Source organism: Protopterus annectens, chromosome 1.part1 (assembly GCF_019279795.1).
Source record: "Protopterus annectens isolate FY-2018-M chromosome 1.part1, PAN1.0, whole genome shotgun sequence".
Taxonomy (NCBI): domain Eukaryota; kingdom Metazoa; phylum Chordata; order Ceratodontiformes; family Protopteridae; genus Protopterus; species Protopterus annectens.
In genome coordinates, this window is record NC_056726.1 from 981,894,133 (window position 1) to 981,911,446 (window position 17,314).

The following is a 17,314-nucleotide window of genomic DNA, read 5'->3' on the forward strand; positions in this document are numbered from 1 at the left end:
ATACATTCAAAATCCTTTAATTTGAATATATTGGTATCAGGGTGTTTAGCGATTTTGAAAGTGAATATCACTGGTTTATGATCTAATTTAGCCAGCAGGGAGATACAAATTATATTTGTAAGGATCGGGTCAGGGATATTATGTTCTTTAGTGAGTTTGTTAATCTGGCCCAGGCAGTTTTTGTTTATTAAATATAAAAACATATGGGCATATCTTACATTGCCTGGGGAGAAACACTCCAGACACTTGTCTTTGGAATGTGGGAGGAAACTGGGCCACCCAGAGGAAACCCACGCAAATGCAGGGAGGACATGTAGAAGGCACCCCAGCCAAGAACTGAACCGGAAAATCTTTTGCTGTGAGTCAATGATGTTAACAGCTGCACCACTGCTCACAGCCTCCATATATGGAAGAAGTACTTTTGATGCATTTCAATAAGTTTCAGTAATTATACAAATATAGATGTGTTGCAGTGCAGGAAAATGTCTAGGGTGGGCAGTTTGAGACTTCTGGCACTGAATAGGTGAGCAAGTGTTATTCTAAGCCTCTTAGTTTTGGTCTAAGCACTTGGGCTTTAGGCCTACTCCTTAGCTTTCCCTGGCCTCTCTCTCTCAGATTCTGACAAATATGAATGGACAATTTCCTACAGTTTCTTCTGCCAGCCTGGTTGATATGGGCATCCTGAGACAGTGTAGCAACTGCCTCATGTACACAGACCACCACCACGTACTACCACTTAGAAACACAATTTGTGAGATGCAATTACAATAAAGAACCTAAAGTTTATGGTCTCTCCCTCACAAGCCAGTATATCTGGCACTGAGAAGGTTATCAACACAATCACTACACCTCAAACACCACCCTCAACTACACAACTCACACCCACATATGTGGAGGTTCTCAACAAAAACATAGTCAAACAAAGGAGACCTCAGAGGCAAAAACACATGTGAACTCCACAGCCCTCATCACCACATACCATGCATAGTCCACACCACTGTATCTCGCAATGACAAAGGCCTAACCATAAACCCAACATATTAGTCATAGGAGACTCCATTGTGAGACCCACAGACGTGCCTCTCACCAGGTTGGATAAGGAGAAAGTCACGTTTAGTTGTTTGCCAGGTGCCATAATCCACCATATCACACAAGCACTCAAGTCTCTCAACAGCAGGTACTGTTATGACTCTGCTATAGTCCATGTTGGGTGAACAACTTGAGACGTACCTCCCCGGACTATATGAAGAGAGACAAGATTGACCTCACTGAATATGTGTCCCAGGCAGGTATGTCCCAAGCCTTAAGCATCTTTCTACCGCCACCCAGAATGATTCCTCAATACAAACAGAAAATGACTGGCTTTAACAATTGTCTTAGTTTCTGGTGTCATTCCAGAGGGGTCCAATACCTGATAGCCTGGGAAGATATGATTGACAGACCACGATGCTTTGCTAGAGACAGTCTACATCTGTCTCACTTGAGCTTCAGGCTTACGGCAAAGTCCCTTGCCTCCCCATAGTGCCTTTTTTAGGAAAAGTCCTGAGGTCAATAAAACCAATGTAAAAATTTCAACAAAAAGCAAATTGAAGGTCATGCTGCTAAACGCTAGGAGTCTAAACATGAAACTGCACTCATTGCAAGCATTCTTAACCCTGGAAGATGCTGACATTTGTGCAGTCACAGAAACCTGGTTCAAAGCTGCAGAGAGGACCCCAGCCTTACCTGGTTACTCATCCTGTCATAAAGTCAGACCCCAAACTGTGGGCAGCAAAGCCAAAGGAGGTGGACTTTCAATATACATTAAAGAGATACACACCTCCAGGCTGTTCAAACAGTATGACGCACAGGAGACACTCCACATGCAATTAACCATTGACAAGACTCCTATTCAAATAATAGCTAGTTACCAGCCCCCAAATCTGACTCAAGATGCCCAAACTGCCTATATGGACCAGTTCAAATCTATCAAGATTCAACCCTTTACCCTGATCCTGGGTGACCTTAACTACACAAACATAGATTGGAAGAACTACTCCTGCCAGAGCACAAATACCCAGAGATTGTTCAATTTTGTCAATGGAAATGCCTTAGAGCAGCTGGTTGATGCCCCCCACAAGAGGTGATAATGTCTTGGACTTGGTATTAACCAACATGAGTAACCACTGCAGCATCCCTATAGTATCTTCCTCCCTGTTGAGATCTGACCACAAAGCAGTCACTTTCAAAGTCATCATCTCCATCAACCCCCAACTCTAGCTAGGGTCAGACATAAAAACTTCTCCAAAGCTGAATACAGCCTCCTGAAAGAAAGTATAAATGGCTTCACAGCCCCTTGCCCCTCTGTAGGAACTGGCACCAATGTACAAAACTGCACCAAAGCACTATACAAACATTTATATATTAGAATGGAATCAGGAATACCTGACAGGACTAAATCATCCACCATAAGGAAGAGTAAACCTGTCTGTGGACATCTGTAATTAATAAACTCTATAAGAAAAGGAAAAAAAATTGCTGTCCAAGACCAAGATGGAGCAGATGCCCAATTGGAAGCAATGTCTCCTTAGCCTGAACAAGCAAATAAGAGCACTAGTGAAATCCTCCAAAGCAAACTCCAAACTGGCCACATCTACTAGAGACCATTATAAGGCCTTCTTCATATATGTCCGCAACCTCAAAGGAAGCACCCAGATTTGTTTAGAACTGGTGGTCAAGGACACTGCATATACAAATGCCGTAGATATAGCAAAGTTGTTGGCTGACAGATTCAGTGAAAACTTTAACCCCTGTCCCCCCATCAGTAAATCAGTACATTCCCGGTACCTGCCCCTTCCTCTTTTATCTAGGGAACAGGTCATCACTGCTCTCTCAAAGGCAAAAAATACAGCCTCCATGGGACCCGATAACATCCCAGGCTGCATCCTACGTGAACTCAGGCAGGAACTTGCAGCACCATTAGGCACCCTTTTCAACCAAAGCCTGAGTACCGGCTTCATCCCAGCTGACTACAGTACAGCCACTGTCCTCCCTTTACACAAAGGTGGCGTGTCCACTGATCCAGCAAATTATAGACCCATCAGCCTAACTAGCCTGATATGCAAGGCCATGGAATGGATTATCATGGACCTCATTAACAAGGACATTGGCAACCTCCAAACACTTAGTCCCACACAGTTTGACTTCATCAAGGGGAGGTCATGTCTGTTAACTTTGGTTAACCTCTTTGAGACCATCATCAAAGCCATGGATGAGGGGAAGACTGTGGACACTTCCTACCTTGACCTGGCCAAAGCCTTTAACACTATTCCCCACTTGGGCATAATAGAAAAATTCTCTCAACTAGGCATCACTCCATATGTTACCAGATGGGTAGCAAGTTAGTCAAAATAGGGGAAGCCACCTCAAGCAGTAGACCTGTAACAAGTGGCATACCCAGGATTTGGGCTTGGGGCCTCTGTTACTTGGGATATACTTTTCTGAGGTGCAGGCCAAAACCAGTGGGCTATGGCTGACCAAGTTTGCAGATGACTGCAAGCTAGGTGCTGTCATCCATTCCCCTAGTGATGTGGACATCTTCCAAGAGGGTCTCGCTCAGACAAATGACTGGTGCCAGAAACATGGCTTCAAGCTGAATACCAAAAAATGCATCATCATCTCTTTGGGAAGAGTGACATCCCCACAAATTGCCACATAAATACCAATGCCCTAAGTATGCAATCAGTCGTGAGGGATTTGGCCACCCAGGTTGATAGCAACCTGACTTTTGACCATCATGTTGCTTCCATTGTATGGAAAGCCTTCTACATGGCCCACCTGATAAGTAAGGGTATCTCATCCAGGGACAAGGAAGTCCTAACATCCCTGTATTCTTCCCTTGTATCACCCATTATGGAGTATAATGCCCCTTTTGGCAATTACCTCACAAAGCACGTGCAGCAGCTGGCGAGACCACAGAGATTCCTCACCAGAAGAATCCAGGGCCTCCAATATCTACCATATACAGATAGACTAAAAGCCCTAGTCCTCTACTCATTTTCATACAGACTCCTCAGAGGTGACTTCTTTCTGTCATACAAGGTGATTATGGACCCCACCATGATGGGACTGCTGCATATCTGCAAGTCAAGCTCCACTCGAGTAACTCGCACGCATAACCTCAACCTGGTCTGTGACATCAACAGGACTTGTTTGCAGGACCAATTTGTGTCCCAGAGACTCCCCCATCTGTGGAATAGACTCCCTGTCCACATCAAGCAGAGTACCTCTTTACCCCTTTTTAAGCACAATCTGGATAACTGAATAGGAAACAGAAAATACACCTCTGGGATTCCACCCTTGTCCCTGCCGGACAGGGGCATTGGGTGCTGACTTGTCTAAACATGGGCTGAACTCCTGGCTAGGCTTATAAGGGCCTCAGGGCCAATAGCCTAGTAACCTCCTATGATCCCATGGTGCATATTGAAAAGAGTAGGGATACTTTATTTTACACAATATAAAAAACACATTATTTACATATTGACAAAATGTATTTATTTATTTATTTAACATTTGTTTACTGGGAAAGTCCAACTTGGAACGAAGCCAATTTTCAGCAGAGGCCCAGGAAGAAACGCTCCATACACATGTCTTTGTAACATGGGAGGAAACCAGAGCACCTGGAGAAAACCCACACGTACGCAGGGAGGACATGCAGACTCCACACAGCAGGCACCCCAGCTGAAAATTGAACCGGAGAACGTCATGCTGTGAGGTGATAATGCAGCCTCTGCACCACATTTTACAGGCAGATGTTTTGTACTATTTATCATTTTTCTTGTAACATATTCCCTGTTATTCTTCCATAATTGATCCCCACTCCTTCTTCCACAACCATAATTTAATTTTTCACAATATATCTGCCAAAAACATTTTCCATTTAACAATATTTCATTTAGTGTTTCATTCCAAATAACCCATATTACATAAAATGTTCTTATATACCCTTCTCACACATTTTTTCTGTTTGTTCTTAAAATATCCATATATAATCATATTGATATCTAAATTGTTTGTCATTAATATTGTCAAAAAACTTTTCTTGGCACAACTTTTTCCAGAGTTTCTCCACTCTTTTACATAAAAAACACGCTTTGTTGTCTTTTCCTCCCCACAAAATAAACACCCTATTTCATCTTACTTTTTATATGGCATATTCCCCTTTACCTGGTTATTTATTACCGGTTTCCTTCAGAAATCCTGACACCCTGCATTCTTGCTACACCACTTTTTCTTGACTTTAATGGTTTGAATCACTTCTTCTGGTAACCTTTCCCATGGATTTACATAATAATAATGCTTCATCACAATATTATACTTTCTGTAGGCCATTGATTTTTAGCTTCCACATAAGTAGTTTTTCTTAATTTTGAATTTCTTCATTTGCATATTTTTTTCTCTTTTCATGTTCTCATCATCCCCAGAACCTTTTGTACTTATATTTAAACGTCATCACTATTCATTTCTAATTCTCTTCCTTTACCCACTTTAATACTCTGTACAATTTTATTTTTTTTTCCATAATAAATTTTTATTGAAATATATTTTCCAAAAACATTACAAAAATACAATAAACATCACACACATAATACACTATAACTACTACAAACCATTTATACAATATCTACATGAAATGCTTCCTATATTTAATATATTCCTAAAATCAGTATCATGCTAATATAACATTGAAAACCTTTCCCCATATTTTCGGGTTATTAATATTTTTGTTAGTTTGTTTCAGAAGTAATTTATGTGCTAGTATATGCTTTATAGCCACAAGCTTAAAATTATTCCATGATGTCTTATGTGGTTCTAGCCAATTTGTGGCTATATAGAGTTTCATCAGCAAAAAAATATTCATACAAATAATAGTTTGCGATCTGGAAAGCTCTCTTGGAGGAATGTGTAGAATCATAAATTCCCATGACAGTGTAGAACTTTGATAACCCATCTTTTGCAGTTGTACTTTAAGAGAGTTCCAAAGTTTATATACGCATTTACAACTCCAGAACATATGAAGAAGATCCGCTGTTTGATCTGCACAGTATGGACAAATTGGAGAATTCCTAGGGTTAAATTTATGTAATCTAAGATGTGTGTAATATGCATTGTTCCAAATCATCAATTGCGTGTACATCAGTTTTTGAAAAGAAACTGATTTCCTAGTTATATCAATTGCTTTTAATATCTGATTGTCTGTTACTGTTACTTTGTTTACCCAATACTCTGAAAGCAACATTTTGTCCTGAAATTTCAAATCCTTAATTAATTTATATGCAGTTGCTATAAATTTAGTGTCTTGTTGGATAGCTTGCCACAGTTCAGAACACTTATCCACAAATCCGGCTGCAGGTTTAAAGTTCCTAAAGTAGCTCAAGGCAAGTTCTTTAACTTGTCTCATTATAACAATGTAACTTCTAGGTAGATTCATTTCCTGTCTAATTTGTAAAGCCGATAAGTCAAGTTTATTAAAAACATCAAATAGAGTCAGATTAAGTATTAATGGAAATTTGCTGAGATCGATCAGCTGATTATTTAGTTTAAAATTAGGATTCCTGTGGAAAGGTTGAAGAACCATCATATATTGCAATAAATCTACGGACTGAAATAAAGTTTGCAAAGATGAGACACAGGTTATTATGTGGTCCATGACCCCATATTTTATCAGACTAATTTTGTCCATAAAGAGCAATGCTTTAGGATTTATTTTCCTATCCAAAATATGCTTATGATTCAAGACCACCCAAGTTGGTATCCATTTTGTATTAGTTACATCATAATTAGCAATTCTTAAAATTTTATTAGCGTTTACAATCAAATAATATGCTTCAAAGTTTGGTAGCTCAAGTCCCCCTCTTGTTTTAGGGGTCATTAATTTCTCATAAGATATTCTAGTTCTTTTGGGTTCCAGATAAATTTAGCTAGATCTTTATGCATTTGTTTAAAACTGTTTTGAAATTGATAATTGGGCAGACCTAAATATGTATAACATTCGTGGTAGTACATTCATTTTCACTATTGATACTTTTGCTAATACCGGTAGTTTTAAATTCTTCCATCTGTCACAATCAGCTATTATGTGTTCCCATACTCGTTTAACATTTTTGTTATAAAAGTCCTTATTATCCGTAGAGAAGTTGATACCCAAATATTTAATATTTTCTTTACATGTTAACTTCCCCATCAGGGCCATTAATGAAAAAGGTTTTGGGGTTCTTAACGGGAAGATATTCGTTTTCTGTAAGTTAATTTTATAATTAGAAACTACTGAAAATTCGTTTATGAGCTTTAATATCTTTACACTGTCCGAAATTGGGGTTGTACAATAAATAATAAGATCATCGGCGAATGCTGACATTAATATTTTATTCCTATAAATTATTGGTGCATTAGGATACAAATTTTGCTTGATATATAAAAATAGGGGTACTAGATATAGGTTAAACAATAAGGGGGACATGGGACAACCCTGACGAGTACCATTTTTAATCTGTATTCTGTTAGAATAAGTCCTATTGATGTATAGCGTAGTGTATGGATTACTATATAATATTTGTAGTATCTGAATGAATTCTTGGGGCAAGTTAAAATAGGGTAACACATCAAACAAAAAATTTATGTCTACTCTATCAAATGCTTTCTGGGCATCTATTATAAGAGCATAGATATTAAAGTTGTTTTGTTTAGCATACGTCATCATATTATGCAGTGTAAGTGTGTTATCGCTGGTTTGTCTAGTTGCCATAAATCCAGCTTGTTCCTTAGAAATTAGATATATCAAAACCTTCTTTAGTCTCGATGCTATAATTGATGTTAAAATTTTCATATCCACATTCATTAGTGCTATTGGTCTGTAATTATCTGGGCTAAGGGGATCCAAATTGGTTTTATGTATGAAAATTGTTTTTGACGCATTGAGGTGGGGGTCACTAATTTTATTTTTAGTTATATAATTAAATACATGAGACAATTCTTTTCCCAAACTATCAGCAAACTCTTTGTAAAATTCAGCTGTAATACCATCAGGCCCTGGCGACTTATGTACTTTCATATGTTGAATTGTATATACTATTTCTTCTTTAGAAATAGGTTTAATCAGGTCACTTTGCAGGCTCTCTTCTAATTCTGGAAAGTTAATTCTTTGCAGAAAACTTTTATTCTGGTTATGTAGAGACCTATCAGTTTGCCCTCATACACCTTAGTATAGATTTTCCCAAAACATCAACAATATCCTCAGTTTTAGAATATATTGTGTCGTTATACTGAATTTCGAAATATATCCAGTTGTTTTTGATTGATTTATAATCCTTGCCAGTGCTTTTGATGGTATTTGAACATTATTAGCATATTTCACTAAACACCTATGTTCTTGAAGTGTTAATTTATTATTATGAAGCAAAAAGAGATCCCTTTGAAGCTTCAACATTTCCTCCTCAGTTTGAGTGTTAAAATTCTGAATCAGCTCATTATCAAGTTGTTTTATTCTTATTTCTAGTTTTTGAATATCACTATTATGAATTTTCTTATAATATGAGGCTTTTTGTATAAGAAATCCTCTAATTTGAACTTTAGCTGTCGCCCATTCAATGTCAGGAGTATGTTTTTGGAGCTTCAAGCTATCTGTAAATTCTTTCAAATATTTTATAATTCCATCTGCTATCTCTTTTTTACTTAAAAGATTTGGGTTGAGTGACCAATTATAACCCCTATGCCTTCTTGTGTCTTTTAAATCTTTAGAAAATTTTAACGAAATTTTTGAGTGATCTGATAGATGACGAGTATGTATAACCACCACTGGTTCTAAATTCATTAGTGCTTTAGATATCAAAAAGTAATCTATTCTAGCCCACATTTTGTGGCATGGTGAATAGAAGGTGTATTTATTTGCATTATTAATATCTTGTGAATAAGAAAAGGGGTCATATAATTGAAAATCTTCCTTAAAATCATTTAATGCTATCCCGACCTGCTTATTAAATGCTCTCTGTGGACAAGACCTATCCAACTTTGGATTTTGATAGGTATTCCAGTCCCCACCCACAACAAAATAATAACCATCATATTGTGTTAATATTGGATATAATGATGCTATGAAACTGTGTTGATCATTACATGGGGCATATATATTCAAAAGTAGGATAGGTTTATCAAATGCATTATCCGATAAAATCACATAACACCATCGCCCATTTGGATCCACTTTGGAGTCTAAAATCCTATCTTTGTATTGGGTTTTGATAATTATAGCCACTCCTGCACTGTTTGTCTTACCTTCTGATGTCACTAGCTCTCTAATCCAGTTCTTTTTTCTAATATCATTCCATTGTTCATTCATCAAATGTGTTTCCTGTAGAAATACAAACAGTGCTTTGTCCTGTAATAATATGTGTAGCAACAGCTTTCTCTTCTTCAAGTTCTGGAGCCCTTTAACATTCCATGAGTTCAACTCCCACATTCACAGGTCTTGGTATCAAATAACAATATAAGAGGGGAATTATGAAATTGACATGTATTGACTGTACACTATATCTAATCTGGAAGCATTTCCTACATCCCGTCCCTAACCAGTGCTTACCCACTTTACCCCTGGACCAGGATTTATATAGGTCTTGTATAAGAGAAAATATAAACAAGGTTAAACACACCAACACATTGAAAAACTTCAGGTAATAACATTTAAAACATTTCCTAAACATACAACCTATATATTCTAGCATATCTACATCAAAGTCTAAACTACACATTCCCTACCAAACACCGCTACTTAACTACAGCTTTGGTTTAACTATTAGTTAAACAAATCTCATTTCTAAGGTTATTACTGTGTAAAGGAAAGTTTTAGTAGATTGGGTACTTATTTTATCCTCCCTTAAGTATCTGTTTTGTTGCAATCATTATGTACATAAACTTTTTACAGAAGAGAGGAGAGAGAAAAAAAAAATACATCCTACATTTTAGATCTGTACCCTACACAGTGCCTGCCACTCACTGCATATAGTAAAAAAAAACAATTTTGGTTCACACCTATAAAAGAAGAAAAAAACAGTAAAAGTACATGTTATTATGTGCTTTAAGTACATACTGTAATGTTATTTAGTTATAAAAAGAACATTAACATATTATTTTCAGTTCTCTTTGTCTTCTCAAGCCAGGAAACCATCAGAAATACTCACGACAAGGGACCTCTTTCACAGCAGGACCACAAAAAGTATTACATCCAAATCTACACTCTCAGTTGAAATCCAGGCATTTCCTGTTTACCACACAATGGAAATAGACCTCGGAGGCCATAAAAGTCTGGAAACCAGACAGCAGACCCTCAGATTAGCATAAACAAACAGTTTTATTGCTTTTTCAGAGGCCTGAACAGTTTAGTGAAGAAACAAAGGATTAGAAAAGCCTTGAGGTAAAAATACATGCTGGATCTGACTACAGGAACATGCCAGTCTCAATTGAAGTTCTTTTCAGCCCTCTGATGCAGGTAGAACTTTAAAAACTTTCAGAAACACTTCTTTTGCCTGATTTTTATTGGAAACAGAATATTTAGTGCCATCCACCATAAATGTAAGCATATTAGGGTATTTCATCTGGAATTTAATTTGTTTATCAATCAGAAATTTACAGTAAGCAGATAAAGACTGTCTAGCCTGCCTTACTTGTAATGGTAAATCTTGAGCCAGAAATATTTTAACATTTTTCCACATAACATAGCCGCCATTTTTTTTGCAGTAAACAGTATTTTGCTAACATCTTGAAAGTTCAATATCTTAACATATACAGGTCTAGGCATAGTAGAAGCTTGTACTTCTCTCAGCGCTCTGTGTGCCCTTTCTATTACAATCTGTTTCACCCCATCAGCATCATTTAACAGTATTTCAAATATTTGTGTTATGGCTGGTATTAGCTCTGCATACTGGATGTTTTCAGGATTCCTCTTATAATAATATTATTTCTTCTAGACCTTGCTTCTAAATCAATAAGTTTATTTTGCATGGCTTGTACATCCACATCACATACCTTTGATTTTTTCTCCAGCATGTCAATTTTGTCCTCTATTTCAGAAATTCTGGTCTCAGTTTTGTCCATTCTCTGAAGCAATTGATTGCATAAAACTCCAAATGTTTGTATTTGTGAGGTCAAGTCCTTTAGAGCTTCTTGTATAGGTAGTAAAGCGTGTTTGATATCCTCCATGTTTAGTGGCTGATCAGTCCTGGATCTAGTTTCTGGTTTCTGTTGTTCCTGCTGTCTAGTAATCCTTTGTTTTTTCGCAGTTCCATCCTTTACTGGCGACTGTAGTTCTGACAACTTTGTCTTAGTAGTAGTTGTTTCCATGGTTCTTCCTTGTTGCAAGATTTTTCTTTCCCCAAGCAGAAAGGCAGAATAAAGAAAGCACACGGTCCTTTGTTTGTTTCTCTCTTCAGAGCAAAGTAATCACTTGTAATCCTGATGGAAAAATACTTTTTTTTTCCCACTTTTTTAACTGATTTTAGATTAGGTCAGTATAAATGCAACTTTTTATCATCAATTTGATGTTTAAACCTCCTGATATCCACTCAGATCAGAGATTTACCTCGGGTTAATTGAAGAGCTGCAGTTTAGCAGTGTTTACAGCATGGCAGCCATCTTTGAATCAATACTCTGTACAATTTTAAAGAAGCAGAATAAGCAACTGGATTTAGTAACCCGAAATCCCCTTCATCTTCACTCGTATACAACACACTTCTTTTCACTGGGTTTAATCTTGAACCTCATATGAAAGAAAACACCAAAAGCAGTTTCATTTTAATATTTTTGAGAGTTCATGTAAACACTTGACTTATATGCTATTTTTGTCATTAATGCAGAAATCTCCACATAAATCTTTTCCTGAATGCTAATCTATATGACTTCCAAAGAAGACATATTTCTTTAATTTTTTTTAATCAAACTTCCAATTGCATCACATCTACATCATCTTCCTAAATTTTATCCGTAGCAAAGACGCCTTATTCATTGAAAATACACACCCTCAATTTTCAGTACATTACCCAAACTGTTACTTTTCTCTTTATTCAAGTTTGTTCCCAATTCCTTTAACAAATCCCTTCCCTCATCCATATTTTCTTCTTGGCAACTACAACTATATTGACTGTGTATGTCAGAACTACTGGAATCACCATCTCCTTTTGCATCAAATAGATTATAAATGAAAAATGCTAGATATTTCACTCACTATCGCGAGTAAACAATATCACACTCATAGGACATCAGTGTCTTATACCACACTTCGTCCATGTTTCTTTACTCAGCCACCCATTCAGTAACACACTCACTCTGTTATTTTGGTGTGCTGACGTACACATTGTCCTTGTTCTATTACCTGTTCCATACTTCTCTGTAACATCTCACAGGGCATCATGTCCTACTGTATCAGTTACCCTGCTAATGTCACCTACCTTAAGTTTCATATCCTCCCTTTTAAGTGCAATATCATCCACAACTTGTATCACAACCAATAACAATTCTTGACCTCCATTCACTTTTGTACAGTATATAATTTCTTCCATAATCATCATACCTCCGTCAGTGTATTATTATCATTAGACATTTTCTATTCTGTTATTTAGTGTCATAGATCTCCATTTTTTTATTTAATTCTCCTCATATTTCTTCCATATAAATTTTAATACCTACTACTTAACTCTTCACAAATAAACCTTCTGTAAACCATTAAGTACATTTACATAATACTGTCTTTGTCAATCCACTAGTTTCTGGCACATTTTATACCCTGTACCATCTGGGCCTAATACTGAAGCAACACTTATTCTAGCACCTATGTATTTCATCCAGTTCACTAATAGTAATTTCTTTTTTAAAAATGTCCTTAACTCATTCTGGATTTCTTTTTTTTTTTGCTTTGTTTTCTGCCTTATTTTCCTTCTTTTTTACTTTTACACATATTTTCTATATGCTGCACTGCACCTCCCCTTTTACATTTTCATTTCTCTCATTATATTAATATCCACCTTTAGTATTTTGCCAAACTATGCTGATGACCTCCTCCCTTGTAAACATTTCTGTCTAAACGGTGAAGCCCTGATTTTTTCTTAATTTCTCTTACGTATTTCTTTTGCTTTACTTTCTTGTATTATTCTGTAAATTTTCTAATATATTTCTATATATTTTCTCATCTTTCAGTTTCTCTTCCTATCTTGGAAAGACACTTTTCATACTTGTTTTTAAATTCAGTCCACAATTAGAACCAGTTTATTGGAAGTCCTTCTTGGTTATGTGATCCTCCCATAAATGCAATACCTCCCACTGTGCAGTTGCATCCCATAATTTCTCACTTATTCTTTTTATTATCTTTTCCATTTTAATATACTCCCTTTCTTCCATTACCTCCACCCACATTGCTAAATTGTCTGAAAACCCCTTTCATAAGTCTCATCATCTGCTACCACGAACCTTCTGTTAATACAAAAATAACTTACTGTATTTTTTACCTGTTTCCCTTTCTTGTAAAATGTTTCCATTAAATCATTAAATCACAATTAAAGTCCCTTGCTCTTATAATTGTCATGTAAATGATAACATAGTCTAATATTTGATGAAACAGGTTCTCTCTTTCCCTGCTAGCGATATAAGCATGTAATACTATAATTCTGTAAACGTGTTCTGTCCACCTCACAACCATAACAGATGACCTTCCCATCCGTACTCACTGCCTGCCTTCCATGTTATATTTCCACCCCACATTTCTTCAGTTTGCAGGCTTTCTTGTCAGGAATCTTAACATCCTGTAACACAACCACCACCACATCATGTTCAGCACACCGTTCCTGTATCCCTAGCCTTCTTACAGTGTTAATACTGTTCACATTTACTGAAAGTACTCTAAAATTGTTGTCTTTTCGTTTTTAAAATTTAGGGGAAATATTTATTTATTTTTTACTCTTTGCCCACTTAAATATTTTTTTCCTGGGTTTATGTACAAATAATTCTTGATCCTAAGAATGAAAATTTTGATTGACTAGAACTTCAAAATATTATTAGTATCAATCCTTTCTCCAGACTTCTGTTCCTGTAGGCCCACTGTCCACTCATTTCAAAAAATCCCAACCTAGTGAGACTAACCCAGTCAACAAAAGATAAATTAAGTGAAAAGAATTCCTCCGACAGCTCTGTATTCGATTTCAGTTTAGCCCTAGTACCTGACTATATGTTCCCAAATAGTTCTAAGGATTTATGTGAAAAGACACTAATACTCCCAATCCACCTTGTCACAGGACTTCTTCGCATCAACATTAATCACTAGCAACATTGTCTTACTCCTCTGTCCTTGTTCTATTTGCGGTATTATCTGAAATGCATGTCCCTTGTATGCCTTTCTGAAATAAATCCATCCTGGTCTGGATGCAGCAAATATGGCACATTGTGTGTTCCTATTCAATATAATCAATGAAAAAAATCTTTTAGTCTTGATTTAGGACTGAGCTTGGCCTACATCAGGCTGGAATCTCAACATGTTCTCTCTTTAAGAATAACTGATATCACAGTCTTTCTCCAAGAGCTATCTACATATTGCCAATGATCTGTCATACAATTAAAAGCTTGTAGCAAATGTTTAAAGAATGATTTTCCACTACCTTCTATAACAGTGTTTTTAATTTTGCCAAGCCTTAAACTGTCACAGAGGCCAATACTTTTTTCCTGCCTCTTTAAGGGCAGTCATGGTATCCGAGCCTTTTGCAAAAACGGTTTCTGCATATTTTACACTTCCTCTGCATGTTCTGCTGTCTTATACAGTTGCACACAATAACATGAAGACCTTCACATTCTCACTTAGGACCAAACTAGTGCCCCCCCCCACTTTTAATGAGTATTCTCACAATAGCATGGGTCATTTTTTCCTTCCTCAGTCTAAGGGCTAAATTCTTGTAAGTCTTGGAGATGTATCTATTTATTTACATCGATGGGCTCCCTTTTTAGATTGTAGTTCTGCCTGTAAAATTGAGTCCATTTCCAGTTTCCCATTTTCCAGGTCTACTTCCTCAATGCATTTAACCTGCTCCTCCTGTCAGTGTCCTATCCACTCATGCCAGTATTGCTCTCAAACATCTGGGCTTTCCCAATCTCTCTATCTAATCCTTTAAGCCATGCCTTAAACATCTCAAAGTATCCCCAAAAAATACAATGCTGGGTGCTCCAACTAAAACCTGTCTGCACCCAACTCTCATTCTCACTCTGAAAAAAAGCTTTATAAATACTTATTATGACAAAAGGAAGTTTGGCATCTTCAATGTCTGGTTACCTTCTACAGATAATACTCAAGATAAATAAAAACAGGTGCATGATCTGATAATGTTCTGGGAGGGGGTTCCATCTTCTTAACAAAGTATCCATGCTCTGTACTCTTGCCACCAGATAATAACATGTAAACCTGCTCACTCTCCCCCTTGTTAACCTCAAGACATCCTCTGGCACTATGCATTCATAACATCTAATGAATGCTTGACTCTGTTGAAGTACGCAACACCTTGTGGGTCCAGAGCTTGCATCAATTTAATCAGTAATTAAATTCCAGTCACCCACTAAAACTAATATGCTTTCATGAAATGAAAAAATCTTTAAATCATTCCTTATAGCTGCCTGTTTAGAATCCAGGACATCACAAATAGAAACAATAGACATTTTAACTCCCTGTCTATTTTTTGCCACAACATGTTTACTTTGTCTATCCTTTAAGGTCTTTTGGAAGATGGTGCCTACTTTTGATTCAATATAACCAGCCCTTCTTTCTTTCAGGCAACAGACCCAGTCCAGCAGTTCATACCCACCCTTAGCCATTGAGACACATTCTAGGGAAAGGAAAGTGTCTCCTGCAGACATACTTCTTGTGAGAGAGGTTTCTACAAATAAACCAGGATTTTACCTGCATTGACTGGATTCAGTAAGCCATTAATATTCAATGAACAAATGTTTAACACACATTAATACATTTCATATAATCAGCTTGTTCTCTTGGGCAACTTTTTTCTTGAGTTACCCCCGGTCAGTCCTCCCGAATCCATCCTAAACTCATTCTGATGAGAATCATACTTGCACCTATAATTCTCTCCGGGCACCATTACAGCTTACTAGTCCACATTGATATTAGTGTCTTTGAAGTTTCCTCACTCATATGTCCTTATCATATCGGGGCGCACATCCCCACAGAGCTTAGTGGTCTCTTCATCACATCTGCTAGTCCTGCTGATGATATTCCCACCTATCTTGGGCCTCTTGCATCCTATATCCCACAAACACAGGGCTGATGAAACTACAGACAGTAATTTGTCTTTACATTTTTCATTTATTGCAGTTTGAGAAAAAGGAGTATTAATATAACAGTGAACAATTAAAACAAATACTTGCTCAGTTTATGTACAGTATGCATTATCCACATAGTTGGTCTTTTCATCCCTCCTTTTCCTCTTTTATTACATCGACCAGGGGTGGATCCTTACCAGGGTGCTTGGGACAGTCTTCACAACAACTCATGCAGTTGATAAACTTCTTTCATAGTCTCTCAGAACATTTACAGTGTCCCAAGGGAGCAGTACTCACCCCTTCACCTTTCGGATATTGTGTCCCGGTTTCTTTTGGACTGTTTCACATACATGCTTCCATAGTTTCTTCTCACAGAGTTATCATCTACAAGTCTCCTTCTCTAGATTCCAGAAAGGAGTCCTGCACATATCCTGCATACTCAGACAGAAAGATAATTCCCACAGTACCATTGCTTCTTAGTGGAAGACTTCCATCTTCATGTTTCTAACATACCAGTCAAGCAGTCACTGCTACTTACTAAGCCTTTATTTTATTTTATTATTATTTATTATTATTTTTTATTATTTTTTTTTCAAATTCCTGGAAGTATGGAACACTGCTGTACACTGCTTCAGCCTCTTTTGAAAAGAAAAAAAATTGGCTCTGAAGTTTTCAGCAGATGTTCATCGTGCATACAGCTGCAGTCCTTACATATGGGTTCTCCTGCCGTCAAGCGGGTCCTCGATCGGCCGAATTCCAAAGTCTAGGTCCAGCATCAGTTGTCGTCGCTTCTTCCCTGACGTCAGTGCGACAGGGGTATAAAAGAACCAGCCGACGTCATTTTCTTCAGTCTTTCTTGCCGCGCGGTGCCCGAAGCAGAAGCAGTTCGTAAGTGCCGGTCGGCCAGCTCCTGAGATTACGAAAATTTGGAAACCGAAGTCTTCTTAAAAGCTAAGTACCCCGTTGGGGAACCTTTTCTTGC

The 17,314-nt window shown here is 37.2% G+C and overlaps 1 protein-coding gene across 1 annotated transcript in view; it reads left to right on the forward strand.

Annotated features, from left to right (window-relative positions):
- The window catches only part of LOC122808397 (gastrula zinc finger protein XlCGF26.1-like), a 259,922-nt gene that overhangs the window by 160,482 nt on the left and 82,126 nt on the right, over positions 1-17,314 (forward strand). The gene's annotated exons all lie outside the window — the stretch shown is intronic.